The 11636-nt window shown below is 30.1% G+C and overlaps 1 long non-coding RNA gene across 1 annotated transcript; it reads left to right on the plus strand.

The window, feature by feature from the left end:
* Positions 1-2808: 2808 nt before the first annotated feature.
* LOC144842239 (uncharacterized) lies at positions 2809-8884 on the plus strand. Its single transcript, XR_013612109.1, has 2 exons — positions 2809-3477; positions 4491-8884. It is a non-coding gene; the product is annotated as an uncharacterized LOC144842239 (long non-coding RNA).
* The last annotated feature ends 2752 nt before the right edge of the window (positions 8885-11636 follow it).

Consider the following 11636-nt stretch of genomic DNA (forward strand, 5'->3'; position numbering starts at 1 on the left):
TTTCAACCTTTAATAAAAAAAAAATCGTAAGCAACAAATATAAGTACCTCAAAGTATTATAGCTGGCATAATTTTAATCGTCATAATTTTATATTGTCATAAATATTGATAAATTTACCGAGTGCTAAATTAGGTAATTTTAAATATTATAAATAGTCTCAAACGAAAAGTATGTACACATATTTTGAAAAAGCATAATATGACGCTGAACTGTAATACTGAACTTTGAACCAGCTAAACTGAACTCAATGGAATTTTCCATCATTCTAAATGTATGTGTGAATGTTGTTGCTGTTTAATCGATATAAATTAACACAAACTAGCTGCATCCATAGTATTTTATTATTAAAACAAAATGTTGGTGACAAAAAATTAAAAGAAAAACAAAGAAAATATAACTTTTTTCCTTAATTATAAATATTATATTAACATTAGTGACGACTAAACTCAATTTTAGGATATTGCATCAGACTAGAAATGTAGTTCCAACCTTCTGGTAATAATTTCTTATGTTATATTTTGTACTATATAACTCAACACATATTGTAGTTATTAGTTAAACGAATTCGGAATTGTTTGTTCTTTCCAAAATTCTCAATGTATTTTTCACTCTGTATAAATAAAAAAAACAATTTGATTTATTGTTATAAACATGGGTAGTGTCTGGTGTGGAATATTTTATTTGCACATATGTTTGCCTAAACTAGTTCCAAAATGGTAACAAGTTCATTGGTATAATTTAGTAATTGTGAATGTATAACTCAAGCAATTGATAGATGTTGCAGGTTCTAGAGTGTTCTAGAGTCGTCTAAAAATAACTCTGTGGAATTTTAGCCATACTAATTCCGGTGAAACTCATAATATTTATATATACTTATTGTTATCTATATATTTATGTACATCTACACAAAAGTATTAATCTATAACAATTAATCAAGATATTAATAATGTATCCAAAATATTTATGAATTAACGAAACGATAAAATACATTGAGGAACTATTTCTGTACTGATATGTACTACAATATGTGTCTACTTAAACAAAACAAAATAAAAAAAGAGGTGCTAGAAGAATTGGACTTACTAATATTAAAATACTAATTTTGACAGGACTAAAACCCTACAATCTACTTTAGTCCACAGTAGTTAATACTTTTATTAATTTACTTAAAGATGTATTGTCCCCCTAAAAAAATATTTTTTTAAATTTGTTTGTTGAAAATGTTATTTTAATGTCACATAATAGTTATTCACTCTCACAAAAAATTGGGTCTAAAAAAAATTTTTATTTTTAAATTTATTTACCTGAGAAAAATGTAATTTAAAGCAAAAAATTTAATTTACTACATTCGTATGGAATGTTATATTTAGGAATGCAATAGATATATCTATATGATTTTAAAGTAACAGATATTGTAAAAAAAAAAGTCATTGAAGTAAAGTAAACATCCTAAGTTTGTAATACTTCTATATTAAATTGTTATCAATAAAACATAATTATTGTCAATCCACTATTATTCTTATTCAAATAAGAATATAAAGAATTACATTTTTGTTAAATACTTTCTTGAGCCACAGAAGGTACTGTAGTAAACCTAAAAGCTAAATGGTTATGACTTTATAGCGATTTCCGTGGTTTAGCCTTTATCTATGAGTCCTTAATCTCAATAAACACGGCTATATGATGTAAATTGAATGGCCTTAACGGATACAAACGGTATGGCCGAAAGTGTATGTTACAGTAAAATATACCACCCCTGTCTGAATTCAATCAATTTCGTCAAACGTTATTTTTCAAATTTAATTATTTCTATAAAGTGTAGAGAGAATGCATTGGTAAGCTGAAAATCTTGTGTTGACTTGAATTAGTCGATGTTATGATATTTGTGCAAAGCTGCAGATAACGAACCAATCGTTTGCCACACTTGCAGCCATTTTGAATTACAAGTTGGCAAAATCACGAATTGTGAAACCTTTCGCTAATAACCTTTGTGCTACTACCGGCATTCAACGGTATTATTGTCCTTAGAGGGAAAGTGGATATGCATATTCAATAGGATGATATATTATTATGGCAACCTAGCCTATGCAGTAGTTATAATCCCAGCTGCTTTTGAATAATATAACAGGTTTTATTGGAAAGAATGTAATTTAATTGTACGCTGGTTACAATTTTTCCGAATAATAATAGGCCTATACACAGAAGTTACTAAAATTGTCTGGCATAGTATTATCTACTTCAGACTATGTGAGTAGATAACTATGATACTGTAGTATCTGGCCAAACAACCGTTATTATGACATATTATAGTATGTTGTGCCCGTAAAGCGTACCTATGGGTAAAATGTTAACCTTGGTTCATGTTAAAACTACGACCAGGTTTGAAGAAAAGGGGGATTTCGCAGATCCTTGTGTTTCACGGGTGCCTCTGTGGTGGTGAATGACATTGTACTAGCGAAACGTTATAGTGTAAACTTTATAAAATAGTCGTTTTTAAGTTCCTAGACTTATTTTGGTTAATCTTGCAGCATAACACTTCTGCCTAGATTATTATATCATACTTCGTTTGCATTGCCATAATTCCCTCGTTATTCTTTTAGTATTGTTGCTGAAACTACAAAAGCCAATAAATTCGACATGCATTTACTATTCTATTAGAATTTTTGAATATTAATGACTTATTTTAATATTCCACTTGATCTAAAATGCAAATAATACTGTACAACCGGTCTTTGTTTGCATCTTGTTCTATAATCAGCATAACAGACACCATTCTGGCGCGCTTTTTTTTCGACAATTACCCTATGTCTGAAATCCATACCCCCTCTGTTAGTTTTAATAAATTCAAAATATGATATTGCTATCAGTATTCCTTATTTTCTCAAGCAAGGGGTGGAGAAACATTACATAGAATTTCCTTGTAACATCGTGTGATGCCATCAAATGTTGGCCTATTGATCCCGTCGCCTAGAGACCGGTCCGGAACAACATCTTCTTTTACAATTTTCGAAAGTTCATGTCCTTTGTCGAACCCCTTGGCTTTTAGTTTTCGTTGGCATAACCAAATATGGAAATGCAAAGCAGCTTGGTTCAGATAAATCGTCATTAAACATTCATATTTCGGCAGGGATCGTCTGAAGATCTCGTTTCCCGACCATTTTTGGAACAAAAACTGGTGGACCTAACTGTATACTGAGCAATATTACCTCTGCGAACAAGCTGATTTCTTTACAATATGATTTGATTTTCTACGAAAGTTTGTGAACCTGATTTTGTCATTTTACCATTCTTTACAACATTACACTACTTGCTTTGTTGTAGGAGTAATACAATGGAGAAAGAATCAGAATCGAAGAGTGAAGCTGTCTCCAAAAGCGAAGCTACTAAAAAGGAGTTGGAAAATGACCCAAATTATAAGAGAGCGACGAGTCTAACTACACCCGACTGTAATGACGATTCTCCGAGACGCAAAAAGAGTAAGTCAGCCATTTATATTACGATATTGTATTTCGTGACTGTAAACCATTAAGAAGAAAAAAATACGGTAGATTTGCAGTCATTAACAAAGAATCTGTTCGATTCTCATTAACTTACTATTTCCTAAACTATTATCCAAAAGTAGCATCTAATTTACCCACTATGTCTATAGGAAACGCTCGGCAATGTACAGCAGACTTCGAACGTTAAATATTATTATGCGTAGGCTTAAATTCGGCAGTATTCTAGTCTATGAACCTTAGTAGTGTTCACCCTGTCTACAATTCAAACTTAATGTAATTTTTTATTATATTCGTTTAGTAAAATTCTAGTTGTTGCTGCATACAATATAAATGCAATGCATGGATTTTGGGGTTTTTTTTTGTTCAATCATTAATTAACCATTAATATTAATTATAATGTTTATTCATAAAGACCAAAGAAGTATTTATCATGTTACTTGACCTACCGGTAGTATTACTAAAATGATTTTAAAACTAGGTTCGAACAGTACAAATAATGCTAATAATGCATTTGGACTCATAAAATTTAAATGATGAAATGATTTATATGAAATTACAAAACGTATATACTGATATACTGTAACAATGGACATTTCAACAAACAAAAAACTACCATGAAATACCATGCATAGCGATATATATTAGTATGTTTGCAATTAAATATAAGAATGGAATTAATTGACACGAATGTGTTTTAATATCAAACAAAACACACCTGTATTTATTTGATTTTTAATCGCAACTGTTCATTTAGCGTCTGCTGTGTTTTTGGAATTTTTGGCATCTTCAACTATCCTAATATTACCAAAAACAGTATAATTAGGGAAGAAAAGGCCTATATTAACCTGAAAGAAAATTATAACCCTTACATTTTAACGATACTCGGATGTTCAATTTAATTCAATCGACCTATTCTTATAAGTGGGTTCCTGGTGTGTGTGTTTTTTTGTATACAAATCCATGATATTTTACTATCCTTTCTATTTCAGAGGAAGATATGAAGCCGGTGACCAAAAACTAGAACGAATCAATATAAGTGGCTTCCGAGTTTATTTTATCATACAACACCAGTTCTTACAATAGTTAAGTCACCATGTCTGTTAATTTTGATATCTTATAATCAGTTAAAGTCGTAAAAAATAAACACAATTAACTACTTCCTTTATCGTTTTATCCAATTTAAACAAGAACACTCGTCATTAAAATATTCCCTTTTATGATCAAGATTCAACCAAGATAACAATGTAATAATGCTTCACTATTTTGTCTTAAATAGAAATAGTAAAGTAAATCATCTTATATTAAGTATATAGTAATCGGAAAATAAAATCGTATAAAACCGTAAGAAAAAAAACCCTAAAACTGCAGCCTGTGTAACATAAAAATACAGTTGTTGTGCGATAATGGTTATTATGTATCATTGCTAAACAGATATGCCCATACTAAATCAAGGTGCCAAAGATAGTATATTGTATTGTATTAATAAAAAATAGCATTACAATCTATATTTATAATGTAATCAAACAATATATGCATAGGTCTATACAATATACGAATACAGTTATGCATAAATGAATATTGTATTGCGGTACATTTTATTTGTATTTTTATCATATTTATTTATTTGATTTACAAGTATCAGCAAAGAATATTTTCTTTAATACCAGTACTATCATTATTGTTGAAGTTATGATTTTCATTTTTGTTATTTAACGCGCTTTTATATTAATTTAGTGTATAATAAATAATTCAAATTGTATAATATATATACACGATTATAATAGATTTTATCGTAATTGATTGAAACAGTACTTCTATATGACTAAAAATTTGCAAATTGAAGTTTAAAGACCACGGTTATTATGTTATAATAATAATTGTGTACATTATTACTAGATTTGCAACGAGCGATCGTTATTGTAAAAAAAAGTTGTAGTTTTAAAACTGCCCTCTAAAGCGGCACCATAGTTAGTGTTGGGAACTCACCGCCAGAGGACGCCCTTTCTTATTAATCTAAACTGTAGAAATTTAATAAAAGAGTATCTATATTTTTTAAGTCGTTTAATATTTTTATATTATGTATATGTCGTCATTTTTTACGGTACTGAGATATTATTATTATGTATTTCCTCCATAACAATCCGTATTAAATTCGAAACTACTTACCTTTATAATTAGGCCTAGTGTAAAGTGGTTATCATTACATATTATATATAATAGTTAGTTATTTGTTTATAATTTATTTTCAAATTAATACATACCGTCGTGTAAAGACATTGCATAAAACATTTTTAATTTATTTAAACGATTGTTTAAGGAATTTTTTGATAGAAAGAAAGTATAATATATAATGAATATCGAAGTCATGTTTTATATGGAAATGAATCATAATATTATTCAAAATATTACTTGTTCTATTATCATTTATGTTAATCATCTTTATCATTTTGCTTTATTTTCAATGTATTAATTCCGGCGCGTTGCTGGTACACAGTCCATAATATAGTATTATAAGTGGTTGATCGGTAGCACGACCTCATTCATCCCCAGTCCATATCTTGATGATTCTAATGTCAATAGTTAAGGTCTGTTCGCCATGTGAATGCATGTTCTAGATTTCGATTTTAAAGTTATCTTTTTCTCATGTCAAAAAAGTGGCCTAATAAGCAAATTTTATTCCTATAACACCGACGGCATGGTATCTTTCTTGTTGACAAATAAGCAAACTTTGTTTTAGAATCGTTTAATCCTGAATAATTTAGGTCGTGTGTTCTTTTTATATTACTGAATACTGAATACTGAAATGCTTTATTTGTCCATCATTATCATAAAATAACAACAGAAATTCTTCTTGAAGAAGAATTCTTGACAATTATTAGTAAAATAATAAATAGATATACAATATAATATATTATGTACACACATAATTGCACAAAAAAATATAAGTTATGAAACACGGTGTAAAAATGACAAGGTATTAAAATTGAATAGGATTCAGGAGATTAAAATAGTTTAAAACAGCTTTAAAAGGATTAAAAACAGCTTTAAAAGGATTCAAACCATTAGAATGTTCCTAAAACCTTACAATTTATAAATTGCTAAAATTTCAAATAGGCTAAAAATGTTAAAAACGTTTAAAAATATTAAAAATATAAAAACATTATAAAGTTTCATTGTTTACATAGTCTTGTATTACATAACATTTTATCGATGGTGACGTGAATTAATTATATGAATAGCATTTGCAACAAAGGCATATCTCGATCTGTTTGTCTTAGTTATTGGAACATGTATTCTACCATTGCGTTTGATAATAAAGTATTTGCTAAGGGGATGATCAACATCCTTAATTATTTTATGAGCTGCCTTCACTATCCAATCTATGTATATTTCATCTAACTGCACCAACGGATCTTTAACAATATATTCAGCTTTCTTTGTAATGCGATTCAATTTCTTTTTATCTTTTTTATTAATATTTTCATAATTGCATATCAAACAGAAAGACATAATACTTTGGATCATGGTGGTATAAAACAAACAGGGAGCTATCAATACTAAGTGATTTCATTTTGCGAAGTATAATCAGATCAGATATCAGAACTGGAATAATAGGATCTTTCTTTACTCTAAAGTCTACGACCATCTCCTTAGTTTTACCAACATTTAACTTAAAATTATTCAATTTGCTCCAATTTACAATTAGTTTGATAATGAGCACTTTGTCCAGAATCTGAAAAACGTTGTGAATAATATTAAAATAAGGAAACATTTCAAAATCCGTTGCCTAATGAGCAAACCTCGTTTAGAATCTGAGAGTTTCAGATAATCTTACAATAACGCATCAACGCGATCTCTTTCAAAATCTGTTTCCTAATGAGCCAACCTCGTTTTGAAACTTAAAGATATTTCAGATAATCTTAAACGCAACAACGCGTTCTCTTTCAAATTCCGTTGCCTAATGAGTAAACTTCGTTTTGAAACTTAGAGATATTTCAGATAATCTTAAACGCAACAAGGCGTTCTCTTTCAAAATCCGTTGGGTAATACGCAACCTTTGTTCAGCATCTTGAACATCGTCTAAAATCTGAGAGATATTTCAGATAATCTTAAACGCAACAAGGCGTTCTCTTTCAAAATTCGTTAGCTAATACGCAAACTTTGTTCAGCATCTGGATCAATACTAAAAATTTCAAAATCTGTTTCCTAATGAGCCAACCTCGTTTTGAAACTTAAAGATATTTCAGATAATCTTAAACGCAACAACGCGTTCTCTTTCAAATTCCGTTGCCTAATGAGTAAACTTCGTTTTGAAACTTAGAGATATTTCAGATAATCTTAAACGCAACAAGGCGTTCTCTTTCAAAATCCGTTGGGTAATACGCAACCTTTGTTCAGCATCTTGAACATCGTCTAAAATCTGAGAGATATTTCAGTTAATCTTAAACGCAACAAGGCGTTCTCTTTCAAAATCCGTTAGCTAATACGCAAACTTTGTTCAGCATCTGGAACATCGTCTAAAATCTGATAGATATTTCAGATAATCTTAAAGGCAACAAGGCGTTCTCTTTCAAAATCGTTTGGCTAATAAGCAAACTTTGTTCAGCATCTGGAAGGAATTTCTTATAATCTCTCAATTCCTAAAAAACGGAGTCAAGTATGCCAACTTTATCTAACAACATGGAAACTTTATTATATGTTAGCTATCGGGTATTTTTATTGCTAATCAACTAATGAAGCTAACGTTCTCTTAAAATCGGTTGGCTAATAAGCAAACTGTGTCCAGCTTATACACCTTATAATAATCTTCCATTTGAAAGTGGTTCTGAAACAAATTTCAGATAATCTTCAATTGCTACTAATTCGATAACACTATGGTGCTTTAGTGCTTTTAGTTTATAGGCTTTAACAAGTAAACGCTTTTCTGCGTGTGGATGACTTCTAGCGATATTCTTACTGTTCTTCATCCTAATTTTCATCTGAAGACGTACTGTATTAGACATGTTGAACCTCTTTCCATTGTAATCTTTGTCTGGGTTTATGGAACTGCATTACTGCATCCCTTTTCCCGCAACTATGTGTACCTTGACAAACATACTTTAGTCGATGACCTTATAAGGGTAAATTCTGGATTGAAATTTAAATACTATCGCCACTCATGATAATCACCAGTCCTGTCAAAATAATGGTAAATATAATGTATGGTGTTCTTCTTCTTTTGGACAATTGCCAAATGACACCCCAAAAGAACACTTCTGTTGAATCTTTATGTTTGTTTCTTTTTATTGTAGGCTTACTAATATTTGCCAATCTTTAAGAATTTCTATTGTTATTATATTACGATAATGAACAAATAAATCATTTTAATATTCAGTGTTCAGTATATATGGTGTATCTGTTCTTAATTATAAATATAATGCAGCATGTGTATCTATGGTAAAACGTATTCTCTCCCAAATAGACCACCCTCTAAAGAATACACTTTTCTCATATCTTATATTCGTATCCGTCAATGTCATTCTTTCTACAATCTATTACCACTTCTAATAAACAAAATATTTAGCCTACTCATAAAAGGGACATCTGGATCATAAAATAAAATAGAGATTTTATAAGTTATTTTTCTAAATTGTTATATTGTAAATTAGAACGTTAACAAATTGTACGGTACTGTTCTATTGTTTTAACCCTTTTTAATGTATTTTTAAATCTTGGCTGCAGTGTACAAACAAAGATCTTCTGATTTATATGAATTTTATTTTATTTAAAAAAATCATATTTTTGGCAATTTTCGGAAAAATCACTGTACTATAGTAAATTGAAATTTTCTAAAAATGGCCAAATTTCGACCCTTTGCTTTTTTGTCATAATTGGTTACTATATCATAATTTACATGCGCAGACGCACATAATGTGTTCTGCGCATGTTACCTTAACATATTTTAAAAAGTCATATTTTGGGCAATTTTCGAAAAAATCCCTGTACTATAGTACAAGGAAATTTTCTAAAAATGGCCAAATTTCGATCCTTTGCTTTTTTGTAATAATTGGTTACTATATCATAATTTACAGGCGCAGACGCACATAATCTATTCTGCGCATGTTAACTCAGCATATTTTAAAAGTCATGTTTGGGCAATTTTCGAAAAAATCACTGTACTATAGTACAGGAAAATTTTCGAAAAATGGCCAAATTTCGAACCTTTGCTTTTTTGGCATAATTAGTTACTATATCATAATTTACATTCGCAGACGCACATAATGTGTTCTGCGCATGTTACTTCAACTATTTTAAAAAGTCATATTTTTGGCAATTTTCGGAAAAAACCCTGTACTAGGGAAATTTTCTAAAAATGGCCAAATTTCGACCCTTTGCTTTTTTGTCATAATTGGTTACTATATCATAATTTACATGCGCAGACGCACATAATCTATTCTCCGCATGTTACCTCAGCATATTTAAAAAAGTCATATTTTGGGCAATCTTCGAAAATATCCCTGTACTATAATAGAACAGGAACATTTTCGAAAAATGGCCAAATTTCGACCCTTTGCTTTTTTATCATAATTGGTTACTATATCATAATTTACATTCGCAGACGCACATAATGTATTCTGCGCATGTTACTTCAACATATTTTAAAAAGTCATATTTTGGGCAATTTGGTACTATAGTACAGGAAAATTTTCGAAAAATTGCCAAATTTCGACCCTTTGCTTTTTTTTGTCATAATTAGGTACTATATCATAACTTACATGCGCAGACCCACATAATGTGTTTTGCGCATGTTACTTCAACATATTTTAAAAAGTCATATTTTTGGCAATTTTCGGAAAAAACCCTGTAATATAGTACAGGGAAATTTAAAAAAATGGCCAAATTTCGACCCTTTGCTTTTTTGTCATAATTGGTTGCTATATCATAATTTACATGCGCAGACGCACATAATGTGTTCTGCGCATGTTACCTTAAAGATGTATTGTCCCTTTGTCAAATTCCAAAAAAATAAAAAATAAAAGATTTTGAAAAAAAGTGGGTCATTTTGAAGTATCATAATAGTTATTAACTTTCACCAAAAATTAGTTGAAAAAAAAATCATTTAACTGAAATACAGACGTTTTTTGGTTTAAAAAATAACTTTGACTTCCAGTCAAAGTTTTCGATCAAAACATATCTCATAATGCAACGCGCTTATTTGCCTACTCTGTATGCATAATCATAAAACTTCCTTGCGATCTGTGTGAAAACACCTTCTCAACCGTGACGAGTTGTAAACAATCCTAATTGGCATCATGCATAATGTATAATCATGGTTTGAAATCTTTGTTTACTTTCGCTCGCGACGATTTTCCAGACGAAACGTAATCAAATTAATTTAGCTGTTAATTACGTAAAATTGTTGTTTTTGGCTCGAATTTTCGACTTAAAGTGAATAACTTTAATATTACTTTGATATGGCCAATTTAAATTTAGAATATTCTGACCTTCATTTTTTTGTGTTTCAAGGGACAATACATCTTTAACATATTTTAAAAAGTCATATTTTTGGCAATTTTCGGAAAAATCCATGTACTATAGTACAGGAAAATTTTCGAAAAATTGCCAAATTTCGACCCTTTGCTTTTTTTGACATAATTGGTTACTATATCATAATTTACATGCGCAGACGCACATAATCCGTTTTGCGCATGTTACCTCAGCATATTTTAAGTCATGTTTGGGCAATTTTCGAAAAATGTCAAAATTTGACCTTTTGCTTTTTTGACGTAATTGTACGGTGGCCTATAAGTGTCACGGCAACTTTCAAAAAATATCATAATTACTTACCTCAGAAAAAATCGAAGATTCCAAAGGTTTCACTTCCGCCGTGGTAACTCACTTCCGCCGTGGCATTCTGTAATTTGCCGTGGTGTTTCATTACTAATTTGCCGTGGTGTTTCATTACTAATTTGCCGTGATGTTTTATTTTTAATTTGCTGTGGCTTTTTTCAAATTGCTGTGGCTTTTTGCAAATTGCCGTGGCTTTTTTTGAAAGTTGCCGTGATATTTTTTGAAAGTTGCCGTGACACTTATAGGCCACCGTATAATTGGTTACTATAATTTACATGCGCAGACGCACATATGTGTTCTGCTCA

This window comes from Antedon bifida, chromosome 5 (assembly GCF_963402885.1).
Source record: "Antedon bifida chromosome 5, ecAntBifi1.1, whole genome shotgun sequence".
Taxonomy (NCBI): domain Eukaryota; kingdom Metazoa; phylum Echinodermata; class Crinoidea; order Comatulida; family Antedonidae; genus Antedon; species Antedon bifida.